Below are 24,307 nucleotides of genomic sequence, written 5' to 3' on the forward strand. Positions count from 1 at the left end.
CTCAGTATATTCTGCTAGTCACCAAAACCAGAGCCATTCTGAGAAAGGTAAGGACACCTGCAACATAGTTTCCTTGTTAGCTGAAAACTGAAGTACACACAAACACACAAAACCAAAAAAGTACCCAACTATTTTTTAAGCATCTATCCATGAATATAGTTGTATCTGCATATTGCTAAGTCCATACAAGGAGATTTTTCTTCCTTTAGGTTTTTTATTTTACTAGGGACTATGTTGGTGAACTACTTTGCAATTCATAAACATCTAACCACACCACCCTCCTTTTTAAATTCTTCAAAAAATCAATTACATTACTTACACACTTCAATATCTGGTACTTTATTTTCTGGAAACTCTTTATGTCTAATCTAAATTCCTGGTACTGCAATTTAAACCAGATTCCTCTCATTTCTGTTTTCTCTGTAAGAGATAAGTAAAACCAGCATGATCAAGAAAACTTAAGCACATACTTATATATATTTAAACTGTTAGCAATTCATTTTCCTGTGGATAAATCTAAAATATTAACAAAGTAACATTTCCTTATTTCATATATAGTTGTTTGTCTAAAGCTAGCAAAAAATTACTTAGTAGGTAATAATAATTTGTAAATAATTATCAATATTAAGGAGAGAATAAAAGAATAAAAAATTGAGCACATTAATTTTTCCATCCTCACATTGAAGCATTCAACAAGTATTTCCTAAGCACCAATTCTCTTTGCCAGGCACTGAGTTAAATGCTAGAAATAAGATACAGACATATTCCCTGATTTCAAGGAGTTTACTGTTTAGTGAGGGAGACAGACAAGAAAATGAAAACAATAAGTTACAAGCCCATAGGCCAGTGCCATCAGAACATCTCACAGCAGAAGGAAAGACAAGTGACAAGAGGCCTCCTGAGAAAGGTAACCTCTAAGTCAAGTCCTGAAAGATTGAGGGGAGTTTGCTAGGGGAAGGGGAATCCAGACCAAGAAGAGTGCAGGCAAAAGCACAGAAGCATAAAAGGATATGGCCTGCTCCAGACACAGCAAATAATTCCTTACAGCTGGAATGCAGGGTATGCATGGGAAAATATTAAGAGATAGGTAGGAAGACAGGCTCGTGTCATTTCATGAAGGACCAGTTTGCTCTTCCATAGTTCACATTCTCCCTTATAATCTTAAAGATGCCACTAATGTCTTACCAAAATACTGTCCTATAGAAGCTGAAAATCTAGAGTCTGTAACAAGGAGAACTTCTAATTCCTAAGAATTAATTCCTAAGAATACAATTAATAGTGTTTTACTGTTGTCTGTGATGCCCAAAGTCTAACCTATCAATCACAGCATCCATCTATAAACATAAGCATTCTCCCAACAACATCTAGACCTGCCTACAGTGAATGTCACTATACGATGACCTAAACCTCAGCTACTCCTTCAAGACCCTAAAAAAGTTACCCACTTTAACCTCGTATTTCACACTGAATTGAAAAAGTCATTTTCAATCATACATTCTGACTTTTTTTTTTTTAAAGATTTTATTTATTTATTTGACAGAGAGAGAGATAGCGAGAGCAGGAACACAAGCAGGGGGAGAGGGAGAGGGAGAAGCAGGCTTCCCGCCGAGCAGGGAGCCCGATGTGGGACTCGATCCCAGGACCCTGGAATCATGACCTGAGCCGAAGGCAGACGCTTAACGACTGAGCCACCCAGGCGCCCCATACATTCTGACTTTTAAGAATGAAATGAAAGAATCTATAGCTGTATCTTTACCATTTTTATCTACCTATCAAAAATTGTATGTGTGCACTTAGCAAATAGTCACAAAATGGTACTAAAATAGCTTGATAGAAATAAAACAAGAAATATTAAAATGGAAGATGATATAAAACACCACTTTGCCTTTAATTATACTGCTCATAATTCAATCCTGGAGTGATCTATAACCTTGGAATATACTTATACCTAGAAACCCTGGTGATGAAATTTATACAATTAAGTCTGAGTGTCCATAATACCTGACCTAAAATATAAAAACACAACTACAGATGTGCAAACCGAGCAGATGAGTCACTCTGCCTTAGCTAACTCAATAATGTAATCAGTACCAATGGCAACAATCCCAGCACCTTCAATCATAGGAAAAAGTATCATCAACCTTGGGAACTCTCAAAAAAATTCTTAGTTTAGTACTTTATGTTGTGACATAAAAATATGTACAAGGAAATCAAATACCATCCTCCAGTAACATCAAAGTGATGAACATTCTATATAACAGATTGCATAGCTCTCTCCACTAAAAATCCACAGACTGCACCACAGAAAGAAGACATATAATTGTAAGATAGCAGTAAGAAAGTCTAGGCATTCTCCAGAAAAGATTTATCACTAACTCTGAAAATTGGAATAAATATATTTGACCTTACAGAGCTAGTGCATTCAATTTTCTCTAAGTACTGTATATCAGAATTCCATGTTCATATTCTTCAACGCAGTCATTTCTATATATTAATTCATACAATTGTGTCAAATTAACAAACGACTGCTTAACCCTCATAATAAACCTCTAGTTTATAAATTTCCCAATAGAGAGTAGTTTACTAGCCCAGATTGAACTCTAGCATAATAAATATTTAACCTATAAGGTTTCACTAAACAGAGCAACAATAAGAGGTAAAACCTAAATATGAATTTTACAGTATTTTGCCTAGTAGGGTACACCAAACAGTTCTTAAAAAGCATCTGGCTTAATTCTGTAAAACAACAAAACACTAAATGCAAGCCACTCTACCTTCAAACCTCATGTTAAATATGAAACTTATTCAGTATCAATCAAGTTGTAAATATCTACAAAATAATACAAGACATGCAAGAAAATCTCTAGGTATCTTTGCTTTTTCTATTATATGCTTAACCTAGAACTAAATAAATATTAATGAAGGATATCAGAAAAGGAAATAAAGTGGTAATTTTCAAAACTGAATATTTAAGTGTATAGGGAGAATATACCCTAAATCTGTATTTCCAAACAGGTGGGTATCATGCTAGTACTAGACTCATATTAAAAGGCTAAATATCGGTTTGTGTATATAAAATGTACACATACAATCTGCCTAAAGTAAGGCTAGGCAAATGCCACGCAACTCTAAATAACCTTTAAAACAAATTGCTTCATGAATAATTCATCAATTTCTGCATTTAACTCAACCTAAAATGCTCTTAAACAAATATTCTCAAAGGAAAATAAGCTTGATTATTTTCTACTTTTAGAGCAATGTATTCAAAATTACTGTTATAATCTAGCATTAAAATTACCCGATTCAAGTACACCACTAAAAAAAATGGCTGATGTGTGTGTGTTTTCTAACACTCCTCAACCTCACAAAATGCCACCCAACACACAAGGCTAACCAGAAATATTTACATCAGAGCACATCTATCCATTTGATGAGCTCTTATAGGGCCACTAACAAGCATTGTTTAAAGAACACTTAATGACAAAAAAAAAAAGTTCATGGTATAAAGTTAAGCAGAAAATAAGAAAAAAACTGTTCTTTTAAAATACAATATGGTAGCCAGTGTTAATTTCTTAGTTTTGAAGTATGTACCATAATTTGGTAAGGTTAACATTAGGGAAGGCCAGGTAAAGGGCATATGAGAATTTCTGTACTATCTTTCCAACTTTTCTGTGATTCTAAAATTGTTCTGTAAAAATAAAGTTTATGTTAAAAATTACTCTTTGTGCCCAGTAGCAAATGTAAGAGGCTTCTTGTTTTAAAAAATAACATTCACTTATTTTTTTCTCTCCCACCCCTACACACAACACATAAACCCAGAAAAAAAGACTAGACTAAAACACACTAAAATATTAACATTTGTTCACTGGTAGTAGGATGAAAAGCAAATTTTTCTCTTTATATTTTCTACAGTGAATTGCTTTTATAATCAACAATAAATTATTAACTAAAAAATATACAAATCAATACTTTATTAAAAACTTCTTTTGAAAGAAAAGTTATAAATGTCTAAGCAGAGCCCAAAGGCAGACTGCATACAAAACAGGTTAGGGCAGAGTGTGAAAGATGCAGTGGCCAAGGGAAATTGCCAGGAGTATTTAAGTAGGCATAACCTAATTAGTAAATGCTGGAAACCTGCCAATACACAGAACTTAACATCCACTCTGAGGCTAAAGGTGCTCACAGCCAGCAAAGTTGTGCTCAGAATTCACATGTTTTAGAGGAATGTCCTGAAAGGCCCCCGTAATACTAAGGATTTGTGGAGATATATAGCTTGCGTTTATTTCAAACAAAAATAATGCAGTTGGGGATGCCTGGCTAGCTCAGTTGGTGAAGCATGTGACTCTTGATCTCAGGGTTGTGAGTTCCAGCCCCACATTGGGTGCACAGATTATTTAAACAAATAAAATCTTAAAAAAATAAATAATAACAGGGCTCCTGGGTGGCTCAGTTGGTTAAGCGACTGCCTTCGGCTCAGGTCATGATCCTGGAGTCCCAGGATCGAGTCCCACATCGGGCTCCCTGCTCAGCAGGGAGTCTGCTTCTCCCTCTGACCCTCCCCCCCTCATGCTCTCTCTCATTCTCTCTCTCAAATAAATAAAATCTCAAAAAAATAAATAATAACAATGCATTTGGACATCTGGTGCACAACTGCCCACTGAGAGCTTCTAGAAACATTCTTCAGTACCATGATGTGCTCTTTAGGTATTTCTCCTCTACTTTTTTCCTTCTCTAGCACCTTCCTACAACCTATGCCCAACCCTTAGCCCTAAGGCCTACAAATGTAACTCCAGAATGATCAGGATCTAGAGACCAGTGGGATTACACAATCTAATCCTATTTCAGATGTCTGAAAGGTATCATAAAAGTTATTATTCTGATACTTCAGGGCAAAATATGTTCTAGAACTCCATTAGGCAATAAGAGGGGAAACTAAGTCAATAACAAATGTTTCCCACTCAAAAATGAAAAAATAAAATACATTTTGTCCCTTAGAGGAGGTGCCAGTAGAATCAAACAGACTGCATTTTGATAGAGTTTCTTCCAAGCTGTAATCAGGCTGATTTACCTGTAGCAGGCTGGCTGTCCCTACTAAACTAGCACAATGCGGCCAGTTCCGGGTTTTGTGTCATTTTTTAAAAAGTTTTTTAATTCTTTGTTTATGGTCACCCTCATTCTCAGCTGATAGTACAGCAGGTCCTAGAACTGTCACTTAATCATGCATGTGCATTTTTTTTACTCTTGAATCCTTGTGGACTCTATAATCGGATAACTAAGCCTATTAAGAACAGGTGCAAAATACAGCCCTGTACTCAGAGCAAAGGAATATTTTATGTTAAAATACATGGTATTTACTTCATGAGCTTTATTACAACAATTTTAAGCATTAGAAGCCTTTTTTGCTTACTTTCTAGTCGTAGTTAGGTTTAAGAAAATAGAGGCGACCAAAAAAAGATCCTCAGGTATGGAGGCCACAATAACAATGTTATTACTGCTGTTGTTATTATTTTGAATACCAATGGAGATACATACTGTTTTTCATCAAAGCTAAGACACAACTAAGTTTAAGGCTGATATTTTATACACCACTAAGAAAAAAAGTTGCCAACTGAACTATGACATGCCACTGATTGTAAGAGACACCTAAATTTCTATTAATAAAATTGGAAAAAGTCTCTTAGAATCAATGAAGTAGGGGCGCCTGGGTGGCTCAGTCGTTAAGCGTGTGCCTTCTGCTCAGGTCATGATCCCAGAGTCCTGGGATCGAGCCCCACGTTGGGCTCCCTGCTCCATGGGAAGCCTGCTTCTTCCTCTCCCACTGCCCCTGCTTGTGTTCCCTCTCTCGCTGTGTCTCTCTCTGTCAAATAAATAAATAAAATCTTAAAAAAAAAAAAGAATCAATGAAGTATAGGATACAGTCAATGAAAACTATCAACTCATTACAAATGACACTAGGGAAGTATGTTAAAAATCTTTTCTTTGCTCCCTCCCAGATGCTAGAAGATCATTAGAATCAAGTGACAGGATTTCAGAGTGTCCAAAACCCAATGTTCTTTTAAGCCTAGATAAATATTTGTCTAGATTACAATCTTTCAGTGCAGACTGCTGGGTACTCTTTTCTTCATTCTTCAAATGGGGAAATGAAGTGAAAAAATGAATCAAAATTTTACTAAAAGCCAAATTTAGAATTTTTAGCTTCCCTGTCTACCACTTTAATTAACAAAGACAATATGCACTCTTTCCCTAAAGGTTTCATTGGTTTGTTCTCCTTCAGTTTTACCTTGATCTTAAACTCAGGATATCAATCATCCAAGGTCAAGGTAATTCTGAAGAGCTATCTTCAAAAGTACAGTTAAGATCACTGGGGATATTCCTTTTGAGCACAACTTATGATAAAATATAATTTTAAAGTAATGGTGAGAATATTTCTTTCTTTTTTAAAGGCAAATGTGGAGGAAACAAATGTCTACAGAAAACAGTGAGAATTTCTAAGATGTTTTACTCTGTCTCACTTTCCCAATATTTTTTCACCAGTTCTGGCTGAAAATCTATCACTTTAACTCCTTTTTTAAAAAGAAATCTGTGAACTTAATTAATTCAACGGTTAGCTACAAAGAATATTAGTCTCATATAATTAGGTACATGTAACATTCTTGTCAAAGCCTTGAAAGTTTTCTACATGCAAACTGCAAATGTGAATTCTCTGAAACTATGAGCCCTGCTAAATAAGGCAGAATGCAGCTAAGGCAAGATTTTAATTCTCATATAATTGATAAATGGCCTAAGACAGCTCTGCTATCTTAATATATTTTAATATACCACATCAGAATCTAAAATAAAAGGCTTTGGGGGCGCCTGGGTGGCTCAGTTGGTTAAGCGACTGCCTTCGGCTCGGGTCATGATCCTGAAGTCCCTGGATCGAGTCCCGCATCGGGCTCCCTGCTCGGCGGGGAGTCTGCTTCTCCCTCTGACCCTCCCCCCTCTCATGTGCTTGCTCTCTCTCATTCTCTCTCTCTCAAATAAATAAATAAAATCTTTAATAAATAAATAAATTAATTAAATTAAATTAAATTAAAGGCTTTGTTTCTAGCATTCTCAATTCCTCCAGCAGAAGGCAGTATCAATCTCTGATAAGGCCAGCAAGGCAGCATGACAGAATGAAAATATCCTGGGCTTTAGGGCAACAGGAATCTGAATACTTATCTAACCTCTCTGAATCTATGTTTCCTCATAGGTAAGTTAAAAACACCACCACCACCTACCTCATAAGGTTGTTACAGGTTTGGAGGCTGTGGCAGTAATAACAATTGGGGACAGGATCTGAATTAGGGTAGTGAACAATGAAAATGGAAAAAGATGGATTAGAGCAAAATATAAAAGTTAGCATCAATAACACCTGATGACTGATTAAACTGGGAAGGAAAGCAAGACTCAAGGAATGTACATTCACTGACCTGGGCTGGGGAACACAGGAAAGACACAAGGTTTGGAGAAGCAGGTAAGCTCAGTTTTGAACACACTGCGATGCCCATGAGACATCTAAGTGGGAACAGGCAATAGGCAAACAGAAATACAACCACGGAGGTGGGAAAAAAGATCTGAGATGGAGATATAAATCTAGGTCGTCAACTTATGGATGCAAGGCATGGGACAAGATGAGACTGCCTAGTGAGAAGAAAAGACCCACAGAAACTCAGAAACACCAATATTTAAGGGAACTGCAGAGGAAGGGAAGTCCACAAAACAGATTGGACACGCACTGTCCAAGAACACAAAAGAAAATCTCGAAGAGGGTGCTATCATAAAAGCCTAAGGAACAGAATGATTTGAGGCGAGATGGGATAAGAAGCAGTGTCTCATCAGTAAGATTGCAGAAACCATGGAAAGTTCATTTGAACAAAAGAATATTTAGCAGTAAAGAAAAGCAGAGCAGAAACAGTCAGCTGTCATCAAATTTCTTTCTGCTTCATGGAATAACAGACTTCACTTGCTCCTGAAACAGAAATTGGACCAAAACACAGAAGTCTGTGAGAATAAAACAGACTTCATCTTCTAAAAAGAACGGAGTTCCCAGTCACTAGCAAGGTTCAGTAGATTCCACTACTGGTCAAGAAGTTGATGAGATGACTTTGACCTTTTTTTCAACTGAAGTAATTTTCAAGGACTAAAGTACATCTGAAACACCTGCATTAAAAGGACAAAGGTAAAGATACAACAAAAAAGCTCTTAAATATTTAGAAATATAAAGTAATGGCTCTATGAAGTTTTAAAAATCATTTTCAATTAATTCTAAGAAAAACATAAAAAAGAGAAAGGCTTTTTTTTATTTATTTAATTTAGAGAGAGAGAGAGAGTGTGTGTGTGTGTGTGTGTGTGCACATGAGCAGGCAGGAGGGATAGAGGGAGAGGGAGAAAGAGAAGCTCAAGCACTCTACTGAGTACAGAGCCTGACATGGCGTTCAATCTCACAACCCAGAGATCATGACCTAAGCCAAAATCAAAAGTCAGACGCTTACCCAACTAAGCTACCCAGGCACCCCAAGAAAGGCATTTTTAACCTTCTGAGTCCAAAATAAAACATTTAATATGATATAAAAACTTGTAGAAAGTCATCCAAGATGGTGGCATAGGAAGAGCCTGAACTTACTTCCTCCTGTGGACACACCAAATCTACAGCTACATATGAAAAAATTCCCATTAAAAAAGAACTGAAAACTAGCCCTCTGAACAGCTCCCTCCAAAAGGGATAAAAGGGCCACATCAAGTTAGGTAAGTGCGGCAGAGACATGGTCTCACCAACTATCCTACCTCCTCACCCCCCACCACAACCACCCACAGTAAGAAGTAATCTCACAGTCTGGAGCCTCTCCCCAAGGAGTGAAAAGTCTGTACACCACTTCAGGCACCCCAACCCTTGGGACTCATACCAGAGAGACAAGTCCCCAAAAACATCTGGCTCTGGAAACCAATAGGGTTTATGTCCAGGGGCCCTGGGGAGCTGTGGGGATCCTGAGATACTCCTTTTGAGGGGCCTGTGTGTGGACTCACTTAACCCTGGATCCCGTGCAAAAGCAGCAGTTTGACAGGTAACTGAATTATGTGTGAAGGAGACGTATTTACTAGTCTTAAAGTATCTGCTAGAGGAGCAAGAACCACTTGGGAGTTTCTCTGGGGAGAAGAGGTATGAGCAAGTGCCATTTTTGTACTCTCCCTCTACCTTACCATTGCAGGCAGGCACATGCGGACACTGCCTTGCCAAAGCCACGGGCATGCCCCACCCCAAAGTTCTTTCCTTGCCTTGCTAAAACTGCAGGCTTGTTCTATCCTTGGCACTCTCTAGCAGTCTCATAAAGGCCACGGGTGAACACAGTCCACACAGGGGATGCCCCTTGACCACCTGGCCCTGGAAGCCAAAGGGCTTGCATTTCTGGACTCCACAGGACTATAAACATCAGAAAGACAGTTCTAGGCAGGTTAATACACCCAAGGCACTGCACAAACAGCAAACAGAAACACACCCTCAGTACCAGGAGGTACAGGCTTCAGGTGTGCCACACACCTAGAGGTTACAGAGGTGCTCTCAGGGAACGTAAGCAGGGAGGCACCATCCGTGTGCCCTCCCTGGCCTGCACCACAGATCACTCGTACTTCCCAGAAACGAGCTTACCGACTCCTCTGAAGCCCGGATTTTTGCAACTGTGGCCCAGGGGACACCTCCAGATCTGCTGATCTGGAAGTCAGCAGGGTTTATGAACTGCAGTCCCTCGGTACTGTATACATTTGCATACTTTAATAAAAGCCTGAGGATCTGGCTTCCAATTGGCCTGAAACCAGGTACTGATGGAGATCACTCCCTCTGGAACACTGGCAGGTCTGGGCACATCCTCATCAACTAGGACCTGCTGAGAGTAAATCAGGCTACCCAGACAATCACAAAGGTTTGAGAAACAACCAAGAGCTAGAGCAAGGTTGAACAATAGGTTCACCTAGGTTCATCATCTACACAAGGCCACTCCTTCAAGACTAGGAGAGATAGGTGATTTATTACCTACTACATAGAAACAAATACAGAAAGACAAGCAAAATGAGGAAACAAAGGAATATGTTCCAAATGAAAGAACAAGATAAAACCCCAGGAAAGACCTTAATGAAACAGAGATAAGTAAGATAATTTACCTGATAAAGAGTTCAAAGTAATGGTCATAAAGAAGCTCACCAATCAGGAGAAGAATGAATGAACACAGAGAGAACTTCAACAAAGGGATGGAAAATATAAGAAAGTACCACAAAGAAGTCACCAACCTGAAGAATATACTACGAACTGAAAAACACACTAGATGAGTTCACCAGCAGATGAGATGAAGTAGAAGAAAGGATCAGTAACCTGGAAGACAGAGCAGTGGAACTCACCCAAAGAGAGCAGCAATCAATCAATCAATTAAAAGTGAGGATAGCTTAAGAGACCAGTAAGACAAAACCAAGCAAACCAACATTCATATTATAAAGGTCCCAGAAGGAGAGGAGAGAAAGAGAAAGGGGCAGAAAACTTACTTGAGGAAATAATGGCTGAAAGCTTCTCTAGCCTGGAGAAGGAAACAGACATCCAGGTATAGGAGGCACAGAGAGTTCCAAATAAGATGAACCCAAAGGGATCCACACAAAGACACATTATAATTAAAATGTCAAAAGTTAAAGATATGGAATCCTAAAAGCAGTAAGAGAAAAACAACTTGTTACAAACAAGGGGAACCCTAATAAGATTGAATTTTCAGCAGAAACTCTACAGGCCAGAAGAAAGTGGCATAATATATTCAAAGTGCTGAAAGGAAAAAAGTTCCAACAAAGAATATTCTACCCAGGCAAGGATATCATTCAGAATTGAAGGAGAGATAACAAGTTTCCCAGACAGGCGAAAGCTAAACTGACCTTACAAGAAATGTTAATGGGACTTATTTTAGCTGAAAAGAATAACTAATAAGAAAACACAAAGTAAAAATCTCACTGGTAAAGGTGAAAATACACAAAAGTAGTAAAATTAATTATAACTATGATAATTTGTTAAGGGATACACAAAATAAAAAGATGAAATATGACATCAAAAAACTATAATATTAGAAAAATTAGAAAAGCCACAAAAGATAATGAAAAAAAAATTTAAACACAACACTAAAGAAAGGCATCAAAACACAGGGAAGAGAAGAAGAAAGGATGAGAGAAGAACTATAAAAACAGCCAGAAAACAATTAATAAAATGGCAATAAATACATATCTACCAATAACTATTTTAAATGTAAGTTAACTAAATTCTCCAATCATAAGACAACAGAATGGCTGAACAGATTTTTTTTTTTTTAAAAAACTCATCTATATGTTGCCTACAAGAGACTCACTTCAGATCTAAAGACATACACAGACTAAAAGTGAAGGGACGGAAAAAGACATTCCATGCACTTGGAAAGAAGGCTGGTGTAGCCATACTCCTATCAGACAAAACAGACTTTAAAAAGTGTAATAAAAGACAAGGTTATTACATAATAATAAAGGGATCAATCCAACAAGAGATATAACATTTATAGATATTTATGCACTAGCATAGAGCACCTAAATAGAGACAGAAAATATTAACAGGCCTAAAGACAGAAATTGACAGCAATACAATAGCAGGGGATTTTAATATCCCACTTGTATCAATGGATAGATCTGCCAGGCAGAAAATAAAGGAAACATTTATTTAAATGACACATTAGACCAGATGGACTTAACAGATACATACAGAACATTCTACCCAAAAGCAGCAGAATACACATTCTTCTCAAGTGCACAGGGAACATTCTCCAGGATAAATCATATCTTGAGCCACAAAACAAATCTTAACAAATTTAAGAGGACTGAGGGGAGCCTGGGTAGCTCAGTGGGCTAAGTGTCTGCCTTCACTCAGGTCATGATCTCTGGGTCCTGTTGAGCCTCCCTGCTCAGCAGGGAGTCTGCTTCTCCCTCTCCCTCTGCCCCTCCCCTCAGCTTATGTTTTTTTTTTCTCTCTCTCTCTCTATCAAATAAATAAATAAAATCTTTAAAAAAAATTTAAGAGGACTGAAATAATAAGCTTTTTCAACCACAATGGTATGAAACTAGAAATCAGTTAAGAAGAAAATTAGAAAAGTCGCAAATGTGTGAAAATTAAACAATATGCTACTGAGCAACCAAGGGTCAATGAAGATACCAAAGAGAAAATCTAAAAAATATCTTGAGACAAATGAAAATGGAAATTCAACTATCTAAAATCTCAGATGCAGCAAAAGCAGTTCTAAGAGGCAAGTTCACAATGATACAGGCCTGCCTGAAGAAACAAGAGAAATTTCTATCTAATTTTATACCTAAAGGAACTAGGAAAAAAAAAAAAAAAAAAAAGAACAAAGCTCAAAGTTAATAGAAGGAAGGAAATAACAAACATCAGAGTGGAAATAAATGAAAGAGAGACTAAAAAGAAACAATAGATAAGATCAATGAAACTAAAAGCTAGTTCTTTGAAAATATAAATAAACCTTTACCTAAACTCACCAAGAAAAAGACTCAATAACATCAAAAATGAAAGAGAAGTCACAACTGATACCACAGAAATACAAAGGATCATAAGAGACAATTATAATCCAACAAATTGGACAAAGAAGAAATGGGTAAGTTTAGAAACACAACTTCCAAGACTAAATCAAAAAGAAATAGGAAATCTGAATAGACCAATTACTACTAAGAAGATTGAGTCAGTAATGGAAAACCTCCCAACAAACAAAAGTACAGGACCAGACTTCATTGGTAAACTCTACCAAACATTCAAAGAAGACATTAATTATGTCTCATTTTCAAACTCTTCCAAAAAGCTGAAGAGGAGGGAATGCTTTCAACTCATTTACAAGGCCAGCATTAGGATGTACTAAAACCAAAACCACCACAAAAAAAGGAAGTGAAGGGCCAATATCCATAATGAACATAGATGCGAAAATCCTCAACAAAATATCAGCAAACCAAATTCAACAATACATTAAAAGGATCATGCATCATGATCAAGTGGGATTCATTCTAAGGATGCAACGATGGTTAAAATCTGCAAATCAATCAATACGATATACCACAATAACACGGTGACAGATGGAAACTAGACTCATGTGGTAACTTTGTGGTGTATACAAATACCAAATTATGCTGTATACCTGAAACTAACATATCCTATACCAATTTTACCGCAATTAAAAACAAAAAAACAAAAAACTTTGGGGGCACACCTGGCTGGCTCAGTCGGTGGATCATGCAACTCTTGATCTTGAAATTGTGAGTTCAAGCCCCATGCTGAGTGTAGAGATTATTTTTAAAAATAAAATCTTAAAAAAACAAACAACTTTTTAAGTCTTAACCAAATTTTATGGTTGATTTTTAGTTGTAATAATCCTGTTTAGTTTAATGTCATTAAGACCTACCCCACTGAGTTTTTCCAACTTCTACTACTAAAAAAGTAATTCTTTCTTTTCTTTTTAAAGCCCATCAGTTTGTTTGCTTACTTGTTTTTATGACAGAATTTAAAAGTTATCTGCAATTCTATTTTCCATTTGACCCTCCAGAGCCACTCTGCTCTGTTCTCTATAAGACTGACCTGCATGGAATGCCAACAGATCAGGTTGGCTGCGGCTCCATTCCCCACTAAAGCTTTTCTGATGGCTCCTATAAGGCAACCCCCCTCCTGTAAGTATGGCTCTTGCTGGTTCGGGTGCTCATTCGTTCCCCTGTCCCTTTTAGATCTAGAAGTAGTTAAGAGCTTCTTGCTATTGCTAACTAGCCTGTCATCATTCCTTGCTGGTTTCCTTTAACCTGTCTAACTTTGCAAATAATCCCATCATTGAATTCTTCTCTATTACCCTTGTCAGTGTCCTGTTTCCTGCCAGAACCCTGATTGATACAAGTTGCTACTGATGGTTTCAATACAGTAATTATATAGTGCCCTCTAACCACTGGAGAAAACTACCTTATGAGAAAAAAGCCATGGTCACCAGCTTTTACATTTCTTATTCAAAACAACAAAATATCTAAGAAAGTAAAATAAAAATTACCAACCTAAAAATAAAAGGGAAAAGGATTTTTTACTAATTTTTAGGGAAAAAAATCTCTTTAACTTCACTAAATTTTATTATGATTAATACCCCCAAATCTTGTAGTCATCCTTGACACCTCACTCTCTCACGTTCCAATCTATTAATCCTTTCAGATCTATCTTCAAAATATATCCCAATTTCAACCACTGCCTACCATCCCTACCACTAATTCTCTGGCTCGTTACCATCATTTGTCTGAATTTTTGCAAAAGGCTTCTAATTAATCTCTGCCTCTGCTCTTGTCCTGCTCCAGTCTTTTCTCAACAGAGCAACCAGATTAATCCTATCAAAAAGTGTTACTGAATTTTTTTAATGATAAAAAATCATGACTCATACACAAAGTAAAATAAATACATGTCCAAGATATTATTTAAGTCATTCACTAATAAGGGAGTCATTAAAATGTCACAACTGGTTCAAAGAAAAATTCCAAGACCCACACACACACAAAGAATAGGGAATTCCGGTGTGAATTTACAAACAGATGTAAAATGGGTATATTCACAGGGCAATAATCAACTGTATTCCGCTGGACACAATTGACTTGCACTCCTATGAATGAGAATTGTTTACGTTTTTAGCAGTTTTCTACAGATTACAGAATTGTAAAGTAACTCAAAGGAAATGAGACAGAGATAAAACCCGATGGATAAGCAAGATAAAAACATGCTCATCATTTTTTGCCCATCTCAAAGTTGTTCACAACTTTTCCCGACAAAACCTTGCATGTCTCCTTCTATTCCCCTATAAGTAAAAAATTAAAGACTTTTTAATGGCCTGGACTACAAGATCCCACATATTTTAGTATTATTTCCTGCCCTTCCTTCCCGCTCCACTACTGATCTCATGTACTCATTCTCCCCCCGACCCCAATCTGTTCAACCACACTGGCCTCCTGGCTGTTTCTGAAAGACACTAAGCATGTTCCTACTTCAGGCCTTTACAACTGCTGTCCTATCTGAAACTGTCTTCCTACAGTTACCCTTGCTCCCTCACTTGCTTCTGGTCTTTACTCACAGATCAATTTATGAGAGGACTTTCCTGAGCACCTTATATGAAGTAGGTAAACCCCTGTGTCACAATGGTACTCCCTTTTTTCCCTTATACTGCTATATTATTCTCAAATGACTTCTTATTACCAACTAGCATGCTACATATTGACTCGTTTTTGGATTCCCTGTTGCTATCCTTCATAGACACCACAAAATATAAACTCCATAGGAGGGCAAAGACTTTGTTTTCTTCACTGCTATATCCCCAGTGTCCAAACAGTGCCAGACTGACATACTAAATGCTCATTAAGTTTCAGTTGAATGAATAAATAGGTACTAGGTAATGTTTCACAATCACAACATACTTACCGATAAATTTTGCCCCTGAATTTCTTCAATATAAAAACATATCAATAAAACTACAACCAAATAATCATATATTTTTACTAATTAACATGTTACTTAATCGTTATTTATTAAGATTACATTTTAAAATGGAGCTCAAAATTTATTACTTAGAGTGGTCTGAACCCTGACAGTTATTTCATGGAAAATGCTTTAAAATTTAGCATACGGTGTCACAAAATTTCTCAGAAGCCGTGTTATCCCTGGGCTGTCAAAGTGAGCAAGTATACTCACAAGACTTAGGTGGCACCAGATGTCCTCCTTCTCATACTACATAGATTCAAAGACTCATTTGGATTGCAGCTGTAGCAGATGTGATGATACCTGAAGAGTCTAACTGGGCAACTCAATTGCCTCAAAAATCATTATCCAAGCTGTACTATTTCCACCAAGCTATGTCACTCTTTGAAGTTCTACAGTCTTGGCACAGACCTAGGTGAAGATGAACAGACTTCTGAGGACTGAGACTACTATTGATGTTGGATTTCTGATCCTAAACCTTTCCCTAAGCTCTACAAGATGCTTTTAACCTTAAAAGATGCCTAGTAAATTAGTATTTTCTTTGAATAACACCTGAATTACCTGCCATATGCAATTTCAATACCAGTATCTTTGGTCTAATTATTTGGTATTTCTATGGTCTTGTTATTTGGTAGATATTTCTGCTAAAAGAGGAATATGATTATGTAAGTGGAAAGCGTTAAGTTTGGAATATCACAGGCTACTGAAATGATTTAGCTATTAATATTAGCTTCTTCAAATATTTTCTTTATACTAGCTGACTCAAAAATCTGCTTAAAAATTCAAAGGACAAAAGAGCTCCTCTTTTTCTTCCATCTACAAATAAGCAAAAGTAAAGTTAACAAAATAAGGCTTTGTTCCTCTTGTTGACAGGGTTGCAACTGCTTAAGATTAGGTTTGTTAGCATGCACACTTTCAGTTTTTAATTAAAACTCTACAAATTAATATGTCTATTTTGTCAAAACTAAGTATGCTACTAGGGGAAAATATCCAGTACATCGTCCCCATCCCCAGCCCCCCCAACAAGAAAATAGGTGGGTTGGAGGCAATAAACGCTGTTTTCCTAATATATGGCCTAGTGACACTTGTTTTAGTAATAAAAAGATAACCAGATCACCATTCAAGGGCCTAAGGCAAATTTATTCTGAAAAATAGGGAAATAAATTACTTACTGTTTGAAACCAGTACTCTCTTTAAATTATTAAAAATGTGTTAAGATCAAACTAATGTAACATTGTGTGTTAACTACACTCAAATAAAAAAATTAATTAAAAATGTGGTAAGATTGAGACGCCTGGGCAGATCAGTTGGTTAGGTGACAGACTCTTGATTTCGGTTCAAGTCATGATCTCAGGGTTGAGGGATGGAGCCCTGCATAGGGCTCTGCGCTCAGCAGAAAATCTGCTTGAGATTCTTTCCCTCTCCCTCCACCTCTGCCCCCCCACCCCCAGCTTCTGCACGCCCGTGGGCACACTCTCAAATAAATAAATCTTTACCTAAAAACTACGGTTAAGATTATATCAAAGAATAAGAAAGGGCTTTTAAGTAACAAATTATACATTCAAAGGTATGGTCAATATTTTTTAATAAAAATTTTATTGAAGATAAAAAATTTAAAATGATACTAAAAAGGACATAAGATCAATAAATACAACTTTCTACCATTTGTGAGTAGGCCAAAAGCTGGCATCAAATACAACATAATAAATGTTGGGCCTGTTTATAAGAACCAATTATGCAACACCCTCAAGCAAATTGCTCTTTTACTAGACTTTTAAAAACTTGGGTTGCTCCAGGAGTAATATGTATTTAAGAGTGGAATATGAGCAAAAATCTGGTATAAGTGTTAAGTACATGATTTCTGGGTTTAAAAACATACTTAAGGAACTCAGTGGTTTTTTTTAATAAACTTTATTTTTAAAACAGTTTCAGATTTAGAGAAAAATTGAGACTACAGTACAGAATTCCCATAGACTGACTCCACAGCTGGTGTTACAATGTTAATAACATCTTACATTAGTATGGTACATTTGCTACAATTAATAAACTAATATAGATATATAATTGTTAACTAAAATCCATACTTTATTCAAATTCCCTTAGTTTTCCCATAATATATTTTTGTTGCAGGATCCTATTCAGGATACCATATTATTTAGTTACATCCCTTTAGGCTCCTTTTGGCTACAGTTTCTCAGATTTTCCTTGCTTCTGACGACCTTGACAGTTTTGGGGAATACTGGTCAAGTATTTTGCAGAATGTCCCTCTACTGTGATTTCTCTGGTGTTTTACTCATGATTAGATTGGGGTCATGGGTTTTGGGGAGGAAGACCACGGAGGTAAAGTGCCATTTTCATCACAGCATATCCTTTGGAACAAACTATCAATAGGACTTAGCACTATTGACCTGGCTAAGGTAGTGTTTATCAGATTTCTCCACTGTAAAGTTACTCCTCCCCATCTCCTTTCATTAGTGTACTCTTTAACAGGAAGTCACTATGCACAGCCCACACTCAAGGAGTTATGCTCTACCTTGTTGAAGATGGAGTATCAACATATATTACTTGGAGTTCTTTTGCATAGATTTGTCTCTTCACCATTCATTTATTTATTCAACAACTTATTTAAACCATATGGAGCCATGGGTATTTATTTTATAATTTGGGTTATAATCCAATAGTACCTTACACTTATTTTCTTGCTCAAATTTGTCCACCTTTCACCACTAGGAGTTCTTTCAGTTGGCTCCTATATCCCTCTAACATAGTCCCATCATTATGAGTTTAAGCACTTTCTTAATTTTTGACCCTACAAGATGCTCTACGCTGATCTTACATATTGCTTGCCCCAGTTCTTGAATCAGCCATTTCTCCAAGGAGCCCTCATTTCTTTTCATAGAGAGCTGTATTAGAAACCAAGATCTGGGAACCAGGTGTGCTCTTGTTACTGGGATGTCACTGCTCCCAGGAGGGCCTGTTTTTAACTGAATTTTATATTATTTTGGGATAACTTGCATAACAAAATATAGAAATACTTTCATGCATAGACTGTACTAGACCTATGGAGTTTTAAAATCAGTTAATGCAATTATAGATGCATTTAACATCATTTTAGAGATTTATTTTGAAAATAAGCTGAAAACCATAAAGGAGACTAAATCTTTTAAAATATAAAATTGGGACATGTCTTTTTTTTTTTTTTTTTTGAAAAAGGAAAGAGGGACAAATGCATAATGTCAGAAATACAAATGAAATGTCATTATGATTTCTGTAGGTCAGCAAGCAGTTCAGGAACTTTTCGGTCTCAGGTGCCCTTTACACTTTTAAAAATTATTTGAGAGAGCTTTTACCTGAGTTATTATCTATTGATATTTACCAAATTAGAAGTTAAATGTGAGAAATGTTTAAAATATTTATTAATTTATTTAAAAGGATAAGCTTATGATGTGTTAATATAAATTACATCTATATGGAAAAAAACTGTTTAAAAAAAACTTATTTTCCAAAAAACTTGATTAAGACAAGCGACACTATATTTCTGTAAATATCTGTAATTTCTGGCTTTCTAGAGGACAGCTAGATTCTTAAGACTGATTCTGCAATATGCTGTTTTGGTTAAAGTATATAAGCGTATGAAGAAAATCTAGCCTCACAACAGATATACAGTTGGGAAAGAGAACATTTTAATAATTATTTCAAATAACTGCTGATATTCTTGAAACTACACCTGAACTCAACAAATGGTAGTTTCCTGAAGGCTACACTATGGATTCTAAAACTGTACCAATGAACTTTTCATGTTCTATTACATTAAAATCCATTGATTTATCTTGCACTTAGAATGGATCTTTTACCCATATGTGATTTAGTATCATTACACATTGGTCATCTGGAAAATACTAATTCACTGAGTTATGCAGGTGTTCCAAACTGACACAATTCAGAATATAATATGAAGAAAAAGAAAATCACATTCTTTAATATCATTACCCGCTTCACAAGAAAAGCCTTTAAGTATCTGGGAAGCTGTCAAGCTCACAGTATTAGGTACAAGTTTTTCAAAATTCTAAATCTTACTTGAAATTTTTTTTTTTTAAGATCGGCTACAAATACAACTGTTTTTCTTGAAGTGTTAGTCCCACTTAGTTCATTTTTGAGAAAAACAAATGTCAAATACATAAGTTCAAATAATTGAAGTTTGCCTATCCTGTTTATTCAAGGGGGAAAAAAAGGAGGTGTTACAGAAAAAAGCAGCTAGTTCAGCTCACATCTCGGTTGAGCAAGCACTTTTTCTGAAGATGATGATCATGTTTCAGTACACAGGACGAGTACTCAAAGTCAAGATCTAATGAAATTAATATTTTTGGGCGCCTGGGTGGCTCAGTCCACTAAGCGTCTGCCTTCGGCTCATGTCATGATCCCGGGGTCCTGGGATCGAGTCCCGCATCGGGCTCCCTGCTCCACAGGGACTCTGCTTATCCCTTTACCCCTCCCTCATGCTTGTGATTTCTCTCTCTCGCTCACCTTCCCTCTCTCTCAAATAAATAAAATCTTAAAAAAAAGAAATTAATAAAAAAAAAAAAAAGATCAAGGACATTCTTTTTTTTTTAAAGCGGGGGAGGGGCAGTAGGAAAGGCTGAGCAGGGAGCCCGATGAAGGACTCGATCCTAGGGCTCTGGGATCATGACCTGAGCCAAAGGCAGACACTTAACTGACTGAGCCACCCAGGCACCCCACATCAGGTCATTCTTAAATAAAACTGGATTTAAAAAACAAAACAAAACTATGAATGTATGGCAATGAAAAATATAATACATCAGTTTGGTGCCACTGCCTTAATTTGTGTTAAGGTGGTAGCAGTTTTATTCACCATTGCTTTTAGAGCATCACTGCAAATGTCAACACAGTAGAAAAGAAAAAAAAAATCTTTATTATGAAAATAGTTTTGACCTCCCACACCACCTGATCTCGGGGACCCACATACGTCCACAGAACAGTTTGAAAACTGCTCAAAATTACATATTCCAAGAATAAGATAATATTACAATAATATCATACCAAAAAATTAGAGATTTTAAATGAAATAGATAAATTCCTAGAAAAAAATAACTTGCCTAATCTAATTTAAGAGGAAGCAAAAAATATGAATAGCCTTAAAATCTTAAAATATTCAATCAGGAGTCAAAAATCCCCCCATAAAGAAATTCTAGGCCTAGATGGCTTCACAGATGAATTCTGTCAAACACACAATTAAGAAATAATTTTACACAACATATTCCAGAAAATAAAGATACCCTCTCTAACTCATTTTGAGACTTGTATAACCTTGATTCCAAGCACAGCACAACAAAAGAAAATTAGAGGCTGACGTCCTTCATGAACACTGGTACAAAAATACTAGCAAACAACGTCAAAGGTTGGTTTAACATTTGAAAAAACAAAATAATTCTCCATGTAAATAAACAAAAGAAGAAAAAAAATGTATCAATATTAATAGTTTCAGAGAAGATAAATCTTTTCAGAGGTTTCTCTCAACAGAAAAGTACGCTTTCAGGCTGTTTTGGGAGATCCAAGTAGCCGAAAAGGGACTAGCTTCCTGGCCTCAAGGAAAAATGAAGCTGCAGTAGCCCAGAAAGAGGAAGCCTCTGCAAGAATAAGGTGCTACCAGGATCACTTTTTCTAAAAGAAAAAAATGAGGGTCAAAATCCTAACCAAGATTTTCTTTTATGTTTCATATTAAATGTGGTCATGCTTGGTGTGCCCTCACACATCTGTTCCAACAGTCTAACAAACTTCTTGTAACAATCAATTTGTAAGACAAAGGTGGCCTATAATGCTGCCCCCAACTTACTACAAGTCATCTGCACTGAAGGGGAGATGAATGGTACAACTGTTCTTTCACTAGTTCAGAATACCTGGGTATACTCCCCTTTTCCCCTATCTTACTGCTGCTCACACAAGGGCTCCCTACCTAAAGGAAGCAGTACTCTTTCCACTGCCACAGATATTAAGCAAGTTCAGGAAAACCCATCTTGTCCAATTTAAAACAGACCTTAAGTTGGTTAAATCAGAAAATTAAGTGTGTGTGGGGGGGGAGGGGTGTACCTTAAACATTTTATTTTAGCTTACACACAAAAAAAGAAATGAATTATCCAAACTTATAGAGTTAGGAACTTTATTTAATGGATGCCCGCTGGTGGGAATTCTGTGCCATATTTATTACATAAATCTTACCTACATGTACGTTTATTTGAAATGGATCAAGGATTTCCATTTCTGGCAACATGGTAGGTTAGATACCCAGACTGGATCTATTGCCTAAATCTAGAATGCTGTATAAATATTTCTTTAGTATTTTTAAATTTCCTAATTTGGCACAAATGTACACAGAAGCTCTGGAAGGTGGCTCTTGACTTTCAGGTCACCTCACAACACTACTTTGAAAACTACAGTGCTGGTGCTGGAGACAGACTGTATACCCTGAGACTCTCCAATATGGGGAATGTAATCAAAGAACTTTGTGTGTAGCTGAAAATCCAAAAGGCTACACCTGCAAAGTAGAGCTGAATGAACGGTAAACCTACTTAGCAGAAGCTGAGAACAAGCACACTTGCCTCCTTGACCTTGGTGCTGGCAGAAGGAAGAAAAATATCTTCTGTAAGAATTTGTAACTACAAGCAAGCTCTTAAATGAATTTGTAGAGAAGGAAAAAGATGAACATGGGTAAGAAACATGGAAAGTAGATTAAGAAGGCCTAAGATATGTCATCAGAATTATAGAGCCCTTGTTTCCAAGATGACCATGAAAAGAAGGTACAATGGTTGTGTCAAAAGGGCTGCAGCCATATACAGCCTACTTGCTACATTAACTGCACCCAGTGCTTGCAAAGGACAAGGTCATTAAGAAGTTCATCACTGGGGACACCTGGGTGATTCAGTAGGTTAAGCGTCTGCCTTAAGCTCAGGTCATGATCCCGAAATCCTGGGATCAAGTCCCCATCAGGCTCCTTGCTCAGGAGGGACCCTGCTTCTCCCTCCACCTGCCGCTCCCCCTGCTTGTGCTCTCTCTCTCTCTGACAAACAAGTGAATAAAATCTTAAAAAAAAAAAAAAAAAAAAGTTCATCATTGGAAACAGTAGAGGCATCAGACATTTCCAAAGTGAGTGTTTTCAGTGCCGATATAGTTCCCAAACTGTACGTAGAACTATATTACTGTGTGAACTGTACCATTCACAATAAGAAAATTAAGAATTATTCTCATGATGCATGGAAGGACCAAACATCCCCACCCTAATTTAGACTTAGAGATGCTGCCCCATGGACTTTTGCCAAAGTCCACATAAGAAGCTGAGTACTTAAGTTCTGAAGGAAAACTGTCCTCTGAAGGGGAAAAAAGTGTTACAGAAGGAGAAAATAAAGAAAATAATGGGCATTACTCAGAGAAATAATGGTCAAGAATTTAACATAATTATTCAAAGACATCCTCAGATTCACAAAGCCCAAAGAATCCCAAGCAGAGTCACAAATAATAAAAAATAAAGTTAAAAAAAAAAAAACCTTCAATACATTCTATAAAACTAGGAACACCAAAGGAGGGGAAAAGGTTTAAAAAACAGTCAAATAAAAGATTATTTACAAAGGGAGGGCAATTTTATTTCTCAACAGCAACAGTGGCAGTCAAAACACTAAAATAATGTCTTCAAATGTGATGAGAAAACTTAGAATTCAATACACAGTGAAATTATCTTTCAAGAATGCAGATGAAATAAAGACATCTTCAAATTAAAAAAAAAAAAACACTGTCGTCCACCTTCACCAAAAGACTTTCATTAAAACAAATTCTAAAGGATGCACTTCAGGTAGAAAAAAATTATTTCATATGGAAGCTCTCAGATAATGAGCCAAGAAAACAGTAAACAAATGTAAACAAAGATCAACTACCTAAAACAATAATCTGTCTAAAATTTTTTATGTATGCAAGAGATAAATATGTTAAAACTAAAATAATAGACAATGGTGTTACAGATTTCTGGAAGAAGGACAATCAGAGCATTTTAAGTTATTACATTATTCAACAATAGATTAAAGATACTGATTTAAACTCTTCCTTTTAGAAAGGACTTCTTAAAAAAGCTAGAGCAACCACTGAAAGAATAAATAACATATTAATTTACAAACAAGAGTGCATGTGTGCAAGGTAGGGGGATTGAAATGAGAAAACATGCCTACATAAAGGCTTCAAACATAACTCTAAACAAAAGATTGGAAGAATAGGAAGAAAAGGGGAGTAGGACAAATAGACCACATCAGAAATAAATCTAAATCTACCAGTATCACAACTGACTAAAATTCCAGTAAAATATATTGTCATTCAGAACAAAAACACAATTTAACCATACCCTCTTTACAAGACACAAACTAAAATATAGGATCAATGAAAAGCTAAAGGATGAAAAATACTATTAACCAAAAGAAAGCTAGAACAGATACATTAATCCAAGAAAACAGCCAACCACAATAATAACAAAACCATAAGGCAAAAAAGTTTAGGATACAGCCTTTCATACCGACAAAAAGTTTGACTTAACAGAAAAACAATTCAAAATGTAAGTACTTAATAGCACAGACTCAAAATACATAAAACAAAAATTACCACATCTAGAGGAGAAATTGCCAAACCTACCATCAGGTGAGAGGCATTAGTATGCCTTTCTCAGCAGACAAACTGATAGGGAAGTCCCAAAATAAAACC

The 24,307-nt window shown here is 36.4% G+C and overlaps 1 protein-coding gene across 3 annotated transcripts in view; it reads right to left on the bottom strand.

Moving 5' to 3' along the window:
* Nucleotides 1-24,307, bottom strand: part of FRS2 (fibroblast growth factor receptor substrate 2) — a 116,743-nt gene that overhangs the window by 23,416 nt on the left and 69,020 nt on the right. The window contains exon 3 of one of the 3 annotated variants that reach the window (XM_035002165.1): nucleotides 320-420. The exons of the other annotated variants lie outside the window; for them this stretch is intronic. The gene's annotated coding sequence lies outside the window, so the exon portion shown is untranslated. The remainder of the gene's footprint in view (nucleotides 1-319; nucleotides 421-24,307) is intronic. 3 annotated transcript variants of the gene reach the window in all.

Source organism: Mirounga leonina, unplaced genomic scaffold (genome assembly GCF_011800145.1).
Source record: "Mirounga leonina isolate KUSES-001 unplaced genomic scaffold, KU_Mleo_1.0 Mir_126, whole genome shotgun sequence".
Taxonomy (NCBI): Eukaryota; Metazoa; Chordata; class Mammalia; order Carnivora; family Phocidae; genus Mirounga; species Mirounga leonina.